At 50.3% G+C, this 15,244-nt stretch overlaps 1 long non-coding RNA gene across 2 annotated transcripts; it reads left to right on the forward strand.

Moving 5' to 3' along the window:
• The first annotated feature begins 8,379 nt into the window (after positions 1–8,379).
• Positions 8,380–13,959, forward strand: LOC308554117. Of its 2 annotated transcripts, none has more exons than XR_013998335.1 (5): positions 8,380–8,455; positions 8,600–8,746; positions 9,089–9,256; positions 10,646–10,716; positions 11,484–13,959. It is a non-coding gene; the product is annotated as an uncharacterized lncRNA (long non-coding RNA). The 2 variants fall into 2 exon arrangements; XR_013998336.1 differs by having other exon boundaries at positions 8,395–8,499.
• The last annotated feature ends 1,285 nt before the right edge of the window (positions 13,960–15,244 follow it).

Consider the following 15,244-nt stretch of genomic DNA (forward strand, 5'->3'; position numbering starts at 1 on the left):
CATGTCTAGAGCACAAACCCCATAGACAGGGACCAGGTTCTCAGGAACTCCCAATATGCCCACACAAAGCCTCACACAGGGCAGATTAGAGGATCTGACCAAAGAGGACAAGTCTTTCCCTGGAAGATGGTGGCAACTCCACCCTCAGGGAAGGACAGCTGCTTTAGAGCCCTAACAAAAACGGTTCCAGACTGTGGCACCTGGAAGTACTTCTTTGTGTCCAGCCTCAGTCCTGTTACCACAGCTTGCTTTGATCTCACTGCAATGTGTGGGCTTTGCCCATCCCCAGAGGACAAACTGAGAAGGGAATGGGGCTGGAATTGCTTTCAGGCCTGTCCTGTTGTCTCTGGGAGCAGAACAAGTTGACCAAACCTCAAGCACCTGACTCAGCTCCTTGGGAATCCCGTGGAGACTGAAAAAGGGGGTTTATCCTTGGAACTCCCACAATCCACGAGGATATAAACAGAACAGTGTGTGGGGGGTGGGGGGTGGGGGGTGTTGAATGGCTGGGGTAAGGAAACTTTTCTGGATGCTCAGCCTTCCACCCCTGAGGAAAGATTGCAGCTCCTGGAGGGCAGTAACTGAGCCTGCATCATTTCGGCAGCCCCAGGGCCCAACCAGAACATATGCTCAAAACCTATGGGCTGAATGAATGAATGAGTCTGGGGGGCCAAGAGCCAGCCTCTCCAGCAGCTGGAGTGGGTCTTTCGATAAGGATCCTTCTCTGGGCCTCAGTTTCTCCACCTATAAGAGGAGGAGGTTGTACTAGATTATCTCTAAGCTTTTTTCCACATGGGATTTCCTGTTCTCTTAGTGTTCCTCTCCAATTCTACCCCTTAAATCTTGATCTCCCCCTTGACCCACATTCTCTGCCTCCCCATCTCAGCCTCTCCCCTTCGCCAGCCAACTTCCTCCTGTTTTCCTTTTTATGGGTGTTCACCTTTTCTGTTTCTGGTGATTCCTCCTGGCACTACCCTGGCTCCCTCCCTGGAGCCTTCTGTGTCTGGGTTCCCCTCCCCCTCCCGTCTAGCGCCCCCCTCCTCTGTCTAGCGCCCCCTTGGTCGACTTTGGAGCCAGAACCCGAGATTGGAAGAAGGGGAGGGGTCCTACGGCAGACTGTGCCCTGCCCCTGCAGTGAGTGGCCCCACGGCAGTGCCACATGTCCCCTCCCCCTACCATGCCGCTCCCCAGAGGGGCCACCGCCGCTCTCCCGGCAGCGGGGCCGCAGCGCGCCCTCGCCCCGCGCTAATGCGATCTGGAGAGACCCCGGCGGGCGGCGGGCAGTCTGGGCCGAGCGTCCTGCGCGGCGCTGATGGATGGTCCCCTGACAGTAATCGCAGAATGAGGACGCGCTGGCGACGCTCTCGCCCCAGGCCCCGCTGTTTGGCGAGCCCGAGAGTCCCTCCCTCCACAGCGCCTGTCTCCCATGAGCTGTCCCCCGCTATGGGGCTTTGGGGAAGCCTGAAGCCTGAGGTTAGGCCAAGGTGGGGATTTTCCCTGTCCTCTCTCCCCCAAGACGATAATTCCTGTTTTGGAATCATCCTAGGATCCCACACTGTGTCTGTGATTCTGAACAAGCTACTGGGCTCCTTGAGCCTCACTTATCCCTTCTGTACAATGGGAAATAATGGCCTTTCTAAGCCTCGAGGGAGAATGTTAGCTTCAAAGGAGAAAATACTGAGGAAAATTATCACTCTCCCATAAGTAGAAATCGATTTTTACTTTCAGTTCACAGTGCTCAAAATAATCTGGGCTAGCCCTGGCCAGGTAGCTCAGCTGGTTAGAACATCCTGCCAATATGCCAACATTATGGGTTCAGTCCTGATCAGGGCACATAGAGGAATCAACCAATGAATACATAAATAAATGGAACAACAAATCTGTGTGTGTATGTGTGTGTCTCCCTTCTCTCTCTAAAATCAATTAAAAAAAAAATTAAAAAAAAAGAGAGAATAATCTGGCCTAATGTATGAAGCTGAATGAGAGCTGGGTGGATATTCACACAGAGAATATATGTTTATAAACATGCACATGTCATAATGTTTTGGGACTGTCTAATAAATATATCTGAACATAAGAGATGTCAATATCAGTATTGCTTAGATGTCATTAAAGAGAAACACACCAGCACAGGTATATTTCTTCAGGGAGGTGATTGCCTCAAGCAGGACTCTTTCCCCACTCCACTGAGCCCTACTCCCCCTACGGACTAAGCCCCCATCCCCATCCAGTCTCCGGATCCCCTTCAATCCAGGGCTAGGATGACTAAGGGCTGTGAGGAGATGATCCCCCTTAGGGAAATCCTGGAGGACTTTCCAACCCCTCACACACTTCCAGGTGACACAGAGTTGTAAGGCTCCTCCACTCCCCCACCCAAGGGATTCCCCTTGGACCTGGGCCTTGCTAAGGGGCTGGGGACCCAGAGCCAATTACAATTCTGAGAGCACGCCCAGGCGCCTCCTCAATCCCTTTTAACCTTTCCCTCTCATCAGAAGCCAAATTGAGTTAGTCTTGAGTTTTGATTTAATTCCCTAAATGGAGTCATAATCTGTTTAGTGTCCTTTTTCCCAAGTCCTGGGTATAAAGTGTGTGTGCGTGGGGGGGGGGCGCTCTGTGGCTTGTGGAGAACCTTCACACACAACCTTCAAGCAACACCAAAGAGCAGGACACACTGTGGCTCTGATTGCCACTGGTGGTATAATGGTGATGATTATGATGATAACTAATATTTATTGGGCACCTCCTGTGTGCCAGTACTGAGTTAGGCACTGTCCATGCATTTCTCACTTAATTCTCACAATTACCTTCCAAGTAGGTATGATTAATATTCCCAATTTACAGATGAAGAAACTGAGACTTAGGGAGATTGCATAGCTAATACCACATCCTACAGCTATCGGTTAAATAGGGCCCAACTTTGAAACTACAGTCAAACTACAGAGCCTGTGCTCTTAACCACTCAGCTGTTTGACCCTGGGCAAGATGCCCCAATCCCTTCATTTGCATAACACAGATAATGAGTAGAGATAATATTCTCCCTTATTCTGGTTGCTGTGTTGATTAAATGAGATAAGGCATTCGCCCTGCTCACCGAAAGCATTCAGTTAAGTGCCATAAATGCTGGGGTAGGGTTGGAGCACTGGGAAGGGGTGTAATGCAATGCAATGGGTGACTATTAATGATAAATTGTGACTTCTGATAAGCATAGCTATCATCTTTTGGAGAGCCTACTGGGCACAGGCAATCATACAAGGAAAAGATTGCCCTGCCTATTTTACAGATAAAGAAACTGAGTTTCAGATAAATTAAGTAAATTGCCTAAAGCCAACCAGTTAATAAATGGCAAAACAGAGCTTAAATTCATTGGGCCCTTTGGACTCCAAAGCCTGCTGCTCCTAGCACCTCCAGGGTCACCAGACACTGGCCTTTCCAGGGGGAGGTCAGGGCTGAGGCCAACAAGCCCAAGTCACACCCTCTTCCACCTGGGATCCAATTTTTTCCAGGTGAGCAATGTTTCCTTAAAGGAACAGAAGGAGAGTAAATAAAAAAGCAGCTAAGACAGTTTCCCCCTCCCCCAAAGCCAATGTGGAGCTTCCCCCCCCCCCCCCCACCTCGCTCCCTGGTTTCCTCTGTGCTCAAGTTTGTGGCTATTAAATAGAAAAGGAGAAAGTTTGAACCAGGCATGAAATATTTATCAGTTAATTACAATATGCAGATTCTGTTCCTGGGGGTGATTTATCTTTTTGGAAATATAGGAAAAGATCCTGGAAACTTGTATCCTAATTGCTTGGCCTATTATTGTAGCAACCAGGTAGAAACTCCATTTACTATGTAACTACAAATTTTCCCACTAGCTTCCTCTGCCTCTGTCACTGGTGGTCTGAGGACCATCCACTTTTCTGAGAGAGGGGCCTCTAAGAGGTCAATTTGTCCATTCCCCTGTTTCCTCATGGGGTGGCCCCTTTCTAAATCCTAATAATTGTAGTAAATGAAAAAAATGAGAGTCTCAGAATTTCTGGGATCTCAGGATAAGCATATCCTAAGTGACACCCTCCCCCACTGAGGCAATGCAGCTGCTGAGGGGGTGCCCCGTGTGGAGAAGAAGCTCTCTGCTGGGTATTCTTCCCTCCCTGCTCTTTGCTCACATACGGGAGAAGGGCAAAGTGGCAGCTCTCCTTTCACCTCTTATATCACCTCCTAGGGTCCATATCTCAACCACTGGCCCCATATTAGGATCATCTGAGAAGTTTTTTAAAAATGCAGACACCTGGGCACTACTCCAGACCAACAAAATTAGAATCTGGAGCAAGGTATTGGTATTTTTTAAACCTGTCCAGGGGGTTCCAATGTGCAGCAAAAGATGAGAATGTCTGGGGCTGATAGAAGAGTATGGCTGCCTGGTAAAGGGCCCTGCTGATCTGCAGGACTATGTAATTCTTATCCCTCCCTTTCAGGTGCTGGAGGAGGCAATTCCTTCACTTTTATTGGAATCTGAAGAGCGTACTTTTCTCTCCTCACAAGAAGCTCCTAATATTAATAACTACCATTTATCAAGCCCCTGCTGAATGCTTGGATCTATGCAAATAAAATTTAATCTCATCTACACAACAACTCTATAAGGTCAGTGGGTATGTCCACTTTATGGATGACTCAGAGAGGTTAAGTAATTTGCCTAAGGTTGTACAACTAGCAAGTGACAGATCTGGGATTTTGAATCCAAAACCCATGCTTTTAACCAGTGTGCTGCCCTGCCTCTCAGTTTCTCAAGGCTGGAAGGAAAGTGCTTCAAAGCCAGCATCTGAAGGGCCTAGGGGATGTCTTGGGGAGGGGAAGGGAAAGAGAATGAAGGGGTGTAGAAAGGGGCTACCTGTGGATGGGCCATACAGGAAAGAGTGGTGGGGGCTGAGAGACACTGGAGAGGCGCTGCGGGGATGAGGTGAGGTACCTGAAGGAGGGCATGGTGAAGGAATGGGGTGGTGCTTGTGGTAAAAGCTGGGGATTGGGGTCTAGGAGTGGGAGCTGGCAGCCAGAAGGGCAAGAATGGTGAGTAGTGCCCACTGTAGACTGAATAGCTGGAGAGGGGGAGGGACCTTGTTACAGAGGAGGGGTCTTTGTGAGGCACGCAGCAGTGAGGAATGCCCCGCCATGAATACTAAGGGCAAGAAGAAGAGAAAGGCCAGAGGGGGCTGGGTGATGTTTAGCTGCTGGGGTGATTAATGGGGGTGAACGGAGGGTGAAACTCAACCCTTTGCACTGAGATGGTGGGGAATGGTTGTCCAAGAACAACAGTGCACTGTTTCGTCGAGAAAGCCAATGTCCAGAGGAGGGGCGGTGGGGAGGACGCCAGGCTCAGTTGCTGCTTCCCTTTTTTCCCAAGGTCTCTTTATTTGCCATCAAACAGTAAATTAAAATATACTCTCCAGCTCTGAGGAACCCTCTGGATGGGTTTCCTACCTGCCTCCTGGTTTGGTGGAGACTCAAGAGACACTAGGGTGGCTCAGGGGAAGAGCAAGTGGGGTTTGGGCTGGTGGTTGAGATGACTCCAGGGAATGCTCCACCAAGGCTTGAAGTGGTGACATGCTGGCTGAGCCACTGGCTTCTCTCTGGACCAGACAGGAGCTGGGAGCTGGGTCCCTGAATGTCCTATGGCAGGTGGCAGGTTCTTAAAGCAAAGTTCTTAGAGCAGCCCCGGCCTCAGGGAGGGGAGAGTGAGAGAGTTGGGGGAAGGAGGAGTGAGGCCCTGGCATCAGGGTTATTGACTGGGTTTGAGGAATAGAGGTAAAACTCATGGGAAGTAGCGGGTTTGAACCCCCTCCCTCACTTCCTACTTCCATCTCTCTTTAGGTGCAGCTGCCTCGACTTCCCAACAACATTTTCAAAGGACAGGAGTAGATGAAGTGATGCCTCAGAGTGGGGGAGGTGAGCTGCAGGCAGGGATTTAAATGGAAATAGTATCACAGGATAGGAGCAATTTTCTCCCTCTCTAGGCTGTTACAGATGTGAACCAACTGGCAGATCCCACTTCTCAGCTCCAGCCATCCAAGGGTATGGTACATCTTGAAGTCTTTGCCTCCTATAGGAGGGCAGGGTGGGTAGAAAGGGACCTCAGAAAAAGGACCTGGGTGTGTATTCAGGGGTCCCCAGAGGGCTGAGTGAGACCAGCATGTCCTGAAGCAGGATAGGCAGAATGCCCATCCCTGATCCCAGATCACTTGGGAATTTTGCCTGGGAGTTCTGCCGCCAGGCCTTAATTGCTGTCTCCACACAGAGCTTGACCAAGCTACTTTGCTTGTTGGGTTCTCACTCCCAGTTACCACTATATCTCTCCAGGAGCCAAGCCTACAAAACACTTTAAAATCTGAAGTTAGTGGGAGATAGTTTATTGAGAGCAAATACTCTGTGAGGTGCAATATGACTTGACTAGTAATGAGGCAACCATTTCACATAGGGTTCAGGTTCAAGGACTACCTTCCAGAGGAGCTGGGCCTCAGTTTGCTTGTTCTGAGGGCAAGGGCTAACAGAGGCTGCCCTGTGCTTCTCAGAGAAGAAATAAACGAGCCCACTGGAGAGCAATGGTCACAATTAACAGTCTTAATTATGAATTAATAATTTATAATTATTCCAGACTTGCAGATAAGCACAAGCCCACTGAAATTATTTCCCAGGGAGAAACATAGTTAGAGAGGGTGGGGAGGGGACTTCAGTGCAGCCATTACTTCTAGACGCCTTTACCTTCATTCTTCTGCTTCCCAACTAGACCTGGAAAAGATTCATTCCCTCCCTTGGCTGATTCCTCCTAACAGCTGCCCCCACAAAAAAAGCTTCTAAACACAGCATCACACTGCCTCTCTGTTCTTCCTGAGCCAGAGGGCCATCCCTGTTTAAGTGACTTCAGAACCTGGACTCTGGACTTCTGGGGTCTCTCTGTTCCCTCTGCCTGTTCTGCTATTTATATATGGAGTACCCTACAGGAGGGGCTTATACTGGGTATCCCAGGGAGGTGTGGCAGTCTTTCTGGCTCTCTCCCCCTCCCACCTCCATTCTCATGGGGATTGCCTAGGAGCCCTCATGTGGTGGAAGACCACTTCAACTCTATGTGGGAAGGGAAACAGGGAGCACCTCTTCTCTTGTGGATGCGTTGGTTCCAGATCTGGGTTTGAGGGGCTGACTCTGACCTCCTGAGATGGCATCAATAATGGGCTAGGGAGGCATGTCCAACACCAGGCCCAGCTTTCTGACTCTTCCCTCCCCAACACCCGTAATCCCAAATTCCCACTCAGCAGATTTTAAAATGTTTTAAAGAAACGTAAAAGGGCAGCTCAGACCCTCACAGCTCCAGGGAATATCTCTCTCTTTCTTTCATCTGAAAAGGAGAAGAGATCCTGGTCTTCCAAATAACCACAAAGGGGCCTTAAACCACAAAGGGGCCTTATCTTCTGGCCATGAGGAGATCCTTGACCACCATCTCTGCTGAGACCACCTTCTTCACATGCTAGAAGGAAGACATGAGCAAATCATGGGCCAAGGGGATCTGGCACTAGAAAGGATTTCCAATCCCAATTCTACAGCTTTCCCATCAGCCTCATCATTTGTATCAAATATGCATGTCAGGCTAAATCCACAGGATGAAGGGAGTTGGAACAGTGGGACCTAAAGCGCCCTTTCCCAAATCTGTGGGTACAAGATTACCCTTGAAAAGCTGCTCCCAGGCAAGGTGGATGGTCAGCCAAGCACATGGCTGGGCATGGGGACCACACACCCAGTTTCCTACCCCAAGCTCTCTCCTTTCCTGGTCTCAAGAGGAGCATCAGTTAGGTGTGATCCAAGTTATCCAGATAATTACCTGTGAAAGCACGGTTGTTTTTTAAAAATGCCACTCTTTGGCCTCCAAAGTTGAGATCTTTAAATCCCTTCCCTTGCTCCTCCTGTTCTCTCCCCCTCTCCCCAACAGGCACTCCCAAATCCTAGCTACAACAATTTCTAAATGTAGGGGGGCAAACTTTCTTGATCTGACGTTTTGTTTTTCCCCCACCTGCAACTCCTGTCCCCTCCCCCCAATTTTTTTCTCTCTCCTGAGCCTCCGCTCTTCGCTTCTTTAAAAAAAAAAAACGAAGAAGAAGGAATTTTCAATAGTCCCACTTGTCAAGCGAAGACCATCTTTTAACCTTCAACAGCAGCGAAAGCCGTGTGAACTCTCGGTGAACCAAGATTGAAGTCATAAATCACGCGTACAAAGGCGGCTGCGGAGGCTGGCGCGGGCTGCTGCACCTTTAACGCTTTCTGGGGCTGACAGGCGGCGGCCCAGCTAAAGTTCACCGCGCCCGGGGAGGGCCCGCCCCGCCCCCGCCTCCCCTCCCCCAGCGCGGCCCCGGCCCCGGCCCCGGCCCCGGCCCCGGCCTGGCTGCCGCCGCGGCCCGAGCCTCGCGGAGGAGGCCCCTGAGCCGCGCTCGCCAAGGCAAGGGGGGTGCATTGTCGCTCCCACAACCCCGCTCCGTCCTGGTCGGTTATCCCCACCCCTCTGCTTGCAGTATTTAAATAGGCAACTAGATCCACACGGACACAATAATTTAGCTTGTTTTGTCTTTGGCATTTTCTGCAGGACCCCAAGAGGTGGACCTCCCGCTCCCCTTCCTCCCTCTAGAACTGCCTCCTTCATCTCGGTCTGCACAGGCCCAGTCATACAGATCCTGGGGGTCCCAGTAGGATCCAGTCACTGGGACGCGAACACCTGGCTGAAACATGCCGTGTAATCGGGAGGATTTTCTCTTTATCTTTTATTTACCTTCCGTTTCCTTCCTTCTTTCTTTCTTTTCTAAGAGGGTTGGAACTGGCTGCCGTGACCAGAGCGGAGGCGCCGAGGTGGGGGGAGGAACACCGGCGCTTCCCCCGCGCGGACCTCCAGGCTCCGCGCGGGCGCCCGCCCGCTGCTTCTCCTCGGCGCCCCGGCCTCCAGCTCCGCCCGGGTTTTCCTCCCCCACCGTCTTCCCTGCTTAATTAAAGTTCAGCGACTCCACTAGCCTTCCCTTCCCCTCTTATCTTTCTTTCTTTTCTTTTCTTTCTTTCTTTTTTTTCTTTTCTCGGAGAGCAGGGAGCTGACAGCCCAGCGGCCCCGGCACAGCCGGGCCTGCGGGCGCGGGGCCTCCCCTCGCCGGCCGCGCTCCGCGGGCGACAGCCTCCTGGACCGGGTCCCCCGCCACTCCACCGTCCCGAACGTGTGCAGCCGCCGGCCTGGGGCATCTGAACGACGGGGGCCGGGGTAAGAGTGTCCTGTCTTCCCCTGTACCCACACCCCAGGCTTGCTCCAGAAAGTTTGAAGGGTGTGTACACCCAGACTCAGACAACCCGCTCCCCCAAACCTATGGCCAACTAATCTATGACAAAAGCCCGTGATGGATTTAGTATATGTTAATGCACAATGCCCTTTCCTCCAGAATTTAACTATAAGTTAATACACACCGGAAACCACGCGCATACACGGTCGTTAATGGGCTTAGGTATTAGCGAGCCCTAACGATGCATACAAATGTGCTCTGCGCTCTGTAGGCCCCTCAAGATTTATGGGCCTTGAGCTCTCTGAAGCTGTAAACAAGGAGAAAAAAGAGAAAGAGAGAGAGAGACCGGGGAAAAGAGACAGAGGCCTGACTCACCCCTCCAGGTTGTGGGAGAGAATGGATCTTTGCAAGTGGGTTTTTACTTCATTTCCTTTCCTTACCAGCTCTGCGCGCCGGAGCGTGGGTTTTGGCACGGGTCTGGGGGTGGTGTCTGCGCCTGAATGCCGGGGTGCGCCGCAGTGTGTTGTTTGAGGGCTGGGGTAGGAGGATGTCTGCCTCCTGTGAATTGTTGTGCAAGGGCCTGAATGTAGTAGGCACTTGTGGGCCTATACGGTGTGTGCACACCTGCTACGGGTTGTGTGTGTACATGTGACAGTCAGGCCTCCCTCTGGGTCTGGCTGCTGTCCCCTGAACCCGGTGAACAAATCTCTAACAACAATCATAATAACAATAAATAATAAATAACAATAAAAACAGTAGTTAACAGCCCTTCCCTAGCAGGATAACAATAAAATGCAAGAGGAGATATTTTGAAGAGGGGACAGGGGAAGGGGTCCTGATCACAGCATCTGAGGGGAAGACAAGGAAGGAAGTTAGCTTCTTCCTATATCCTTGGGGGGCTGGGTTTGGGAACCCCCTCGCAGAGGAGGTTCTTCTGCCAGAGGAGCAGAGGGAGGGCCAGGCGGCCGTTCTTCCCTGCTGCTTTTGCTTCGTGTGATCAGGGGAGGGCTGGTGGCTTTGAGGACTCTCTGGAGCTCCTGTTTTAAAGTGGAGGCCAAGCACGTAGGGTCAGGCCAAGGGGCAGACACGGATAAGGCGATGACCAGAGCCACGTCCTATTGTGCTGGGAGGCAGAGGTGCCCTGGAGGATGAGCTGCCGGCCAGGCAGCAACGGAATTTATGGCCGCCCCGAGAGAAGGGAGAGCGAGGCTGGGTCTCCTGTAGGCCCAGGGAAAGTTCGCTTCCTGGGGTCTTGAGAGAGAGGGAGAGAGAGAGAGAGAGAGAGAGAGAGAGAGGTGGGGGGAGGGAGAAAGAAAGAAAGAAGAAAAAGAAGGAAGGGATGGAGGCACGTTGAATTTTCCTTCTCGGGCTAGAGCGGAGCGGATTTCCATAAAGGAAGAGAAGACAGTCCTGGATCCTTCCATGGATGCCTCGTTTTCTCCAGGTACAATTTTCTGATAATTGTATTAATTAATTTATTTAGAGGAGGACAGAGTCAGAGGTGTAGAGAAATGGCGCTGGCCGGGGAGGGAGCCGCCCCACAGTTTCGGGTCTAACGAAATCCCCCCCTTTAAACAATTGTATCTATAAAAAAAACAAAGAGGAAATATGAAAACACAAATTAGCCAACTTTTATAAGAGAAAGAAAAGAAAAGAAAAGAAAATCACCATAACAAATGAGCGTGAGAACTTTTAAAAGATTTAAGTCACAAACCTTTTCAGAGGTTTGGATGCTTTTTCAACAGCCGGTAACCCATCTGGTCTGAAAAGAGATGGATAAATACACTTTCCACCAAGTCACTTCTTTAAAGGCAGTGTACACACAAAGATTCCAAAGAGAGCCTGGGTATCCTCGAATTCGAAAAACGTATGGGGCGGAGGACACTGCGGTAACCAATCGGGCAAAGTAACTATAAAATAAAATAAAATAAAACTGGTCGCATCGCTGAGTACAGGGCATGGATCGAAGAGAGGGACCAGGTTTGGGTTTCAGGCAGCCACCAGGCGCAGCAGCTGCCCCGGGATGGGGTGCTAGGGCCGGCAGGCACCGCACGGCCTCCCCATCCCAAGCCCAGCCTGCAGCCCCCTTTTCCCCAGCCTCCAGACCCCTCCTACCCTCCTCGGGGTTGGGGCTTCCCTGGTGCAAGTATTTGGGGTCCAAGAGGGAGGCAAAGTGACTCAAGGCAGTCTCTGCTCCATTTTTTCCCCTAGGCCTCTCCACTTGCCTGAGCTCTCAGCCACCAGGAGACAGACACGGAAAGAGCTTCTGGGCTGCCAACTCCTGCATGGCTTCCCAAGTCCAGCCACCTCCAACCCTCCTTGGGGGAAAATATCAGTGCCTAGACACCTCTGTGCCCTGTCATATATGACTGCTCTCACTTCAGGATTATTTTACAAAGAAGACGAAAAGCCGGGTGTTTATATCTAGTTCTACTGATCCGTTCACATCTGGAGAGTTTATTTATAACTCCCACTAGAACTCTCTCTGTTTGGAAGCACTGGTGGCTCTATTGACAGACTGATGTCTAGAAAATATTGCTCTATCTCTAACCATACCTAAATGTGCTGTGGTTGTATTTACAGATTTATGCTTGAGGAAAATATAATTATTTCCATTGTATTTGTGCATATACAATAGTTACAGGAGCAGATTTATATATGGGAAAATATACGACTCTCTTATAGCCATCCAGCTTTATGGACATTTGATATCCTGACAGATTTATATCTTTGAGCAGCTATATAGATAAATGTATATCGTTGGAATTACATATCAGGAGATATATACTTATTGATTGTGATATAGAGTGGTTAGAGCATTCACTTAAAGCCATATATGGCTATGGAGATATTTCTATATTATTATCACTATATATAGGCATATCTATTTATAACTACATAGTTATAAAAATAAGCATAAGTAATTATAGTCCTATATGTAATGCTGCTATCTCTCTTGAGAGTTATAGACACCTGCGAATATAACTCCGTAGAGATATCTGTATGTATATAAGGGTGTAATTATCTCCTGATGTGTGTAAATTGGGGCTTAGGCCAGTCTATCTTTGTACAGACATATTTATTTGTAGGGGCTGGGAGAGACTTGTTCACGGAAATATTTCCAGAGGGCCAACTGGAAAGCTATATGGGCCTTCTAGGAAACCAGCTAGCAGAGCTCTTACTAATGGAAGGATGGAGTTACAAAGGGGTAAACAGAGCATAGGAAGCCTCTAGGAGAGGAGGGGAATGGAGGGTAATTGGGGCTCAGCAGGAACAGATTGACAGGGAGGAAAGGGCTAAACACCTGGTAAACACCCACCGGAGGCAGAGGCGAAAACCGGTTTTGTGAGGGGCTGGTGGCAGAAGAGAGTGGGTGCGGGTCTTATGGAAGGGGAGGCAGTGAACAGTCCTACAACTCAGAGATACCTTCCACAGAGGGAGGGAGCGGCCTCCACTTCGACTTTTAGTGCACTGAAGGTCAGCTATCACCTAGCCCCTCCCGCATTCCTTGTGCATTTTTCTTGAACTCTAATTTTGGGGTCTCAAAGAGTGGGCTTCAGAGGTGAAGAGATTTAGGAGGGAAAGACAGGGAGCAGGGTGCACTTTTGCCACTGCTTCTCTCTGATAATACAGCCAAAAAAGTGAAGTAATGTTGCCAAATGAAGCTTGCTTTCACCTGGCCTTCTGGGCCCCTGGCAGCCAAGGCCATATGGCTGGGACTGGGAGCCTGGTGGATTGAGGGGTGAATTTTCCAGTATTGGGCATATTCTGATGGGGATTTCAGGAGGACTCCCTCACAGGGGTCTAATCCTGCTCCCCTCCCCTCTGGGTACATTGGGGCTCCTCCAGCTCCCTAACATCTCTGCCTTGGTCCTTTATGGGGAAAACTTGACTTTAAACAGCAAGGAGCATGGAACTGAACCTCTAACCCTCTCCTCTCTCCCTCACAGCTACAGGGTTCTCTCCCACCAGCCCCCTTCCAGGCACCCCTGGACCAGGGTTCCACAATTCTTCCCCTGCCACCAACCGTGGGAGGGGGGAGACAACCTAACCCCAGTTCTTTTTTTTTAAACTAGGGAGTCACAGGCATCTTTGCTGAATGGGTTGTGTGAAGGATTCCCCTGCACTCAGTCTCCGCAGCCAGCCTACTTCAAGATCTCTAGGATGCTGGGAAAAGAATGGAGGCCCCTGTGCTGGGGTTAAATGTTAAGGGCCACCTTCCACACACCTCTGCCCACAAGATTGGAGCTTCAGGGCAGGGACTCTGCTGCCTGGCACGAGGAGTCGCTCAATACATACTTGTTGAAGTAAACTGAATGGCAATTAATTCAGAAGCTTTTGGCAGAGAGAACCTCACCCTCTTTGGCCACGCCAGGCTAGCAGGCACCCGGGTCCCAGGGCTGCAGCCAGGCTGAGGGTAGCGTGGTGGTTGGCTGGCTTCGGTGGGCTCTGGCCGGTGGCAGGCAGAGAGCACCCAAGCCTGAGATGAGGGGGTAGGAGGTGGGGGATGGAGGAAGGTTCCAGGAGCCAGGAAATGGGGGAGGAGGCAAGGTGAGCACTGTCCCCCACACCTAGTCTCCTGGCTCTCCAGACCCTCAAGTGTATGAAAACTAAACCAGAGCCCAGACTTGGGCTGGGAAGGAGCCGTATGTAGGCCTGATGGGCTCAAACAGGGACCACCACTTGTTCCATTAAAAAATATACAAATAAAAATATATCAGCAGAGACAGCCAGCTTGGCTGAGGAAAAGGCCTCTCTCTTTGCCCCTGCTCTGCTCCAGGAATACTAACAAATGGAGAAGAGTTAATGTTAAAATTTTTTTTTAACTTTAAAAAGCTCACATTTTTAAATCAAGTAATATCCCTTAATTGGGTTGTTTCATAAAGTTATTTTTTACCATCATCATCCCTGCCCCCCCCCCCCTTTGGTCTCAGTAGAATAGTTCTTTCCAGGAGTTAGGGGATGGGCGGTCACTGTCAGTGAATGAGGTGAGGTTGACAAGTTCGAAGTTTCCCCATCTAATGAGAATCATGGTCTGCAGGGAAGGGTTGGCCTTCCCCTCTCCCAACAAGGCTTCTAGTGGGGCAGACCTTCCCAAATTTTCCCCTAAGGCAACCTGCCCTGTGCCTGGGTGAGGGACTGAGGTCCAGAGAGGGAACTAAGTTAAATGTGGATCTCATTTCTGGTCCCCCAGCCTTTGAGTTTCCTCCTCAGAAACCCAGCCCTCCCCCCCCCCCCAACACCTAATGCTCACGGGCGGGCCTGGTGGATGCTTTCCCTAAAGAAATGTAGGGAGGGGGAACTGAGGGGCCAGCATTTACATATATTTTCCTAAGTGGGACTTGGGCAGGTGTCTGCTCTGGCAGCGGGGTGCTGTAAACCTCCAAACCTTTCAACCTTGGGGTTCAGGTAACTAATGTCCTTGGCCAAAGGCAAGAAATGAAGAGACTCTGGCCATTCATTTTGAGCCTAGAGATTTTGGGTTCCTTTACCTGGGCTGGAATGACTCCTAGCTGTTTCTGGATTCCAGACCCTTTTTAGAAACTGATAAAAACAATCTGCTCTCTCCCCAGCAAAATGCACACACTCAGTGTTGTTCAGTTACTGGGATTGCCTGGAATCACAGGACATCTGGGTTGAGTATCCCTAATTTGTATATTTTCCCTTTCTTTCTGTGACCCATACCCAGTTGCCTGACTGCTTTTGCCCTTCCTGAGTCCCCCTGCTTGGGAGTCAGGAAGTTCCTCTCCAGGTATAAACCCTGCCATTCTCGGCAAAGCCCTTTTCCTTCTTTGATTCACTAGAGCAGGCGCCAGGCAGAGGCCTCGCGTGCTTATGTGGAGTTTCTTATCTGCTCTCCTGCAGAAACCGGGGGACTGGCTGTTAACTAAAGACTGGTCTACACTGCCCAATTACTCTACTAATTCCTGAGGGTAGGGGGAGTCTGGGGGCATATTGGCAGCAGCGGAGGC

Source organism: Miniopterus schreibersii (genome assembly GCF_964146895.1).
Source record: "Miniopterus schreibersii genome assembly, chromosome: 2".
Classification (NCBI taxonomy): domain Eukaryota; kingdom Metazoa; phylum Chordata; class Mammalia; order Chiroptera; family Miniopteridae; genus Miniopterus; species Miniopterus schreibersii.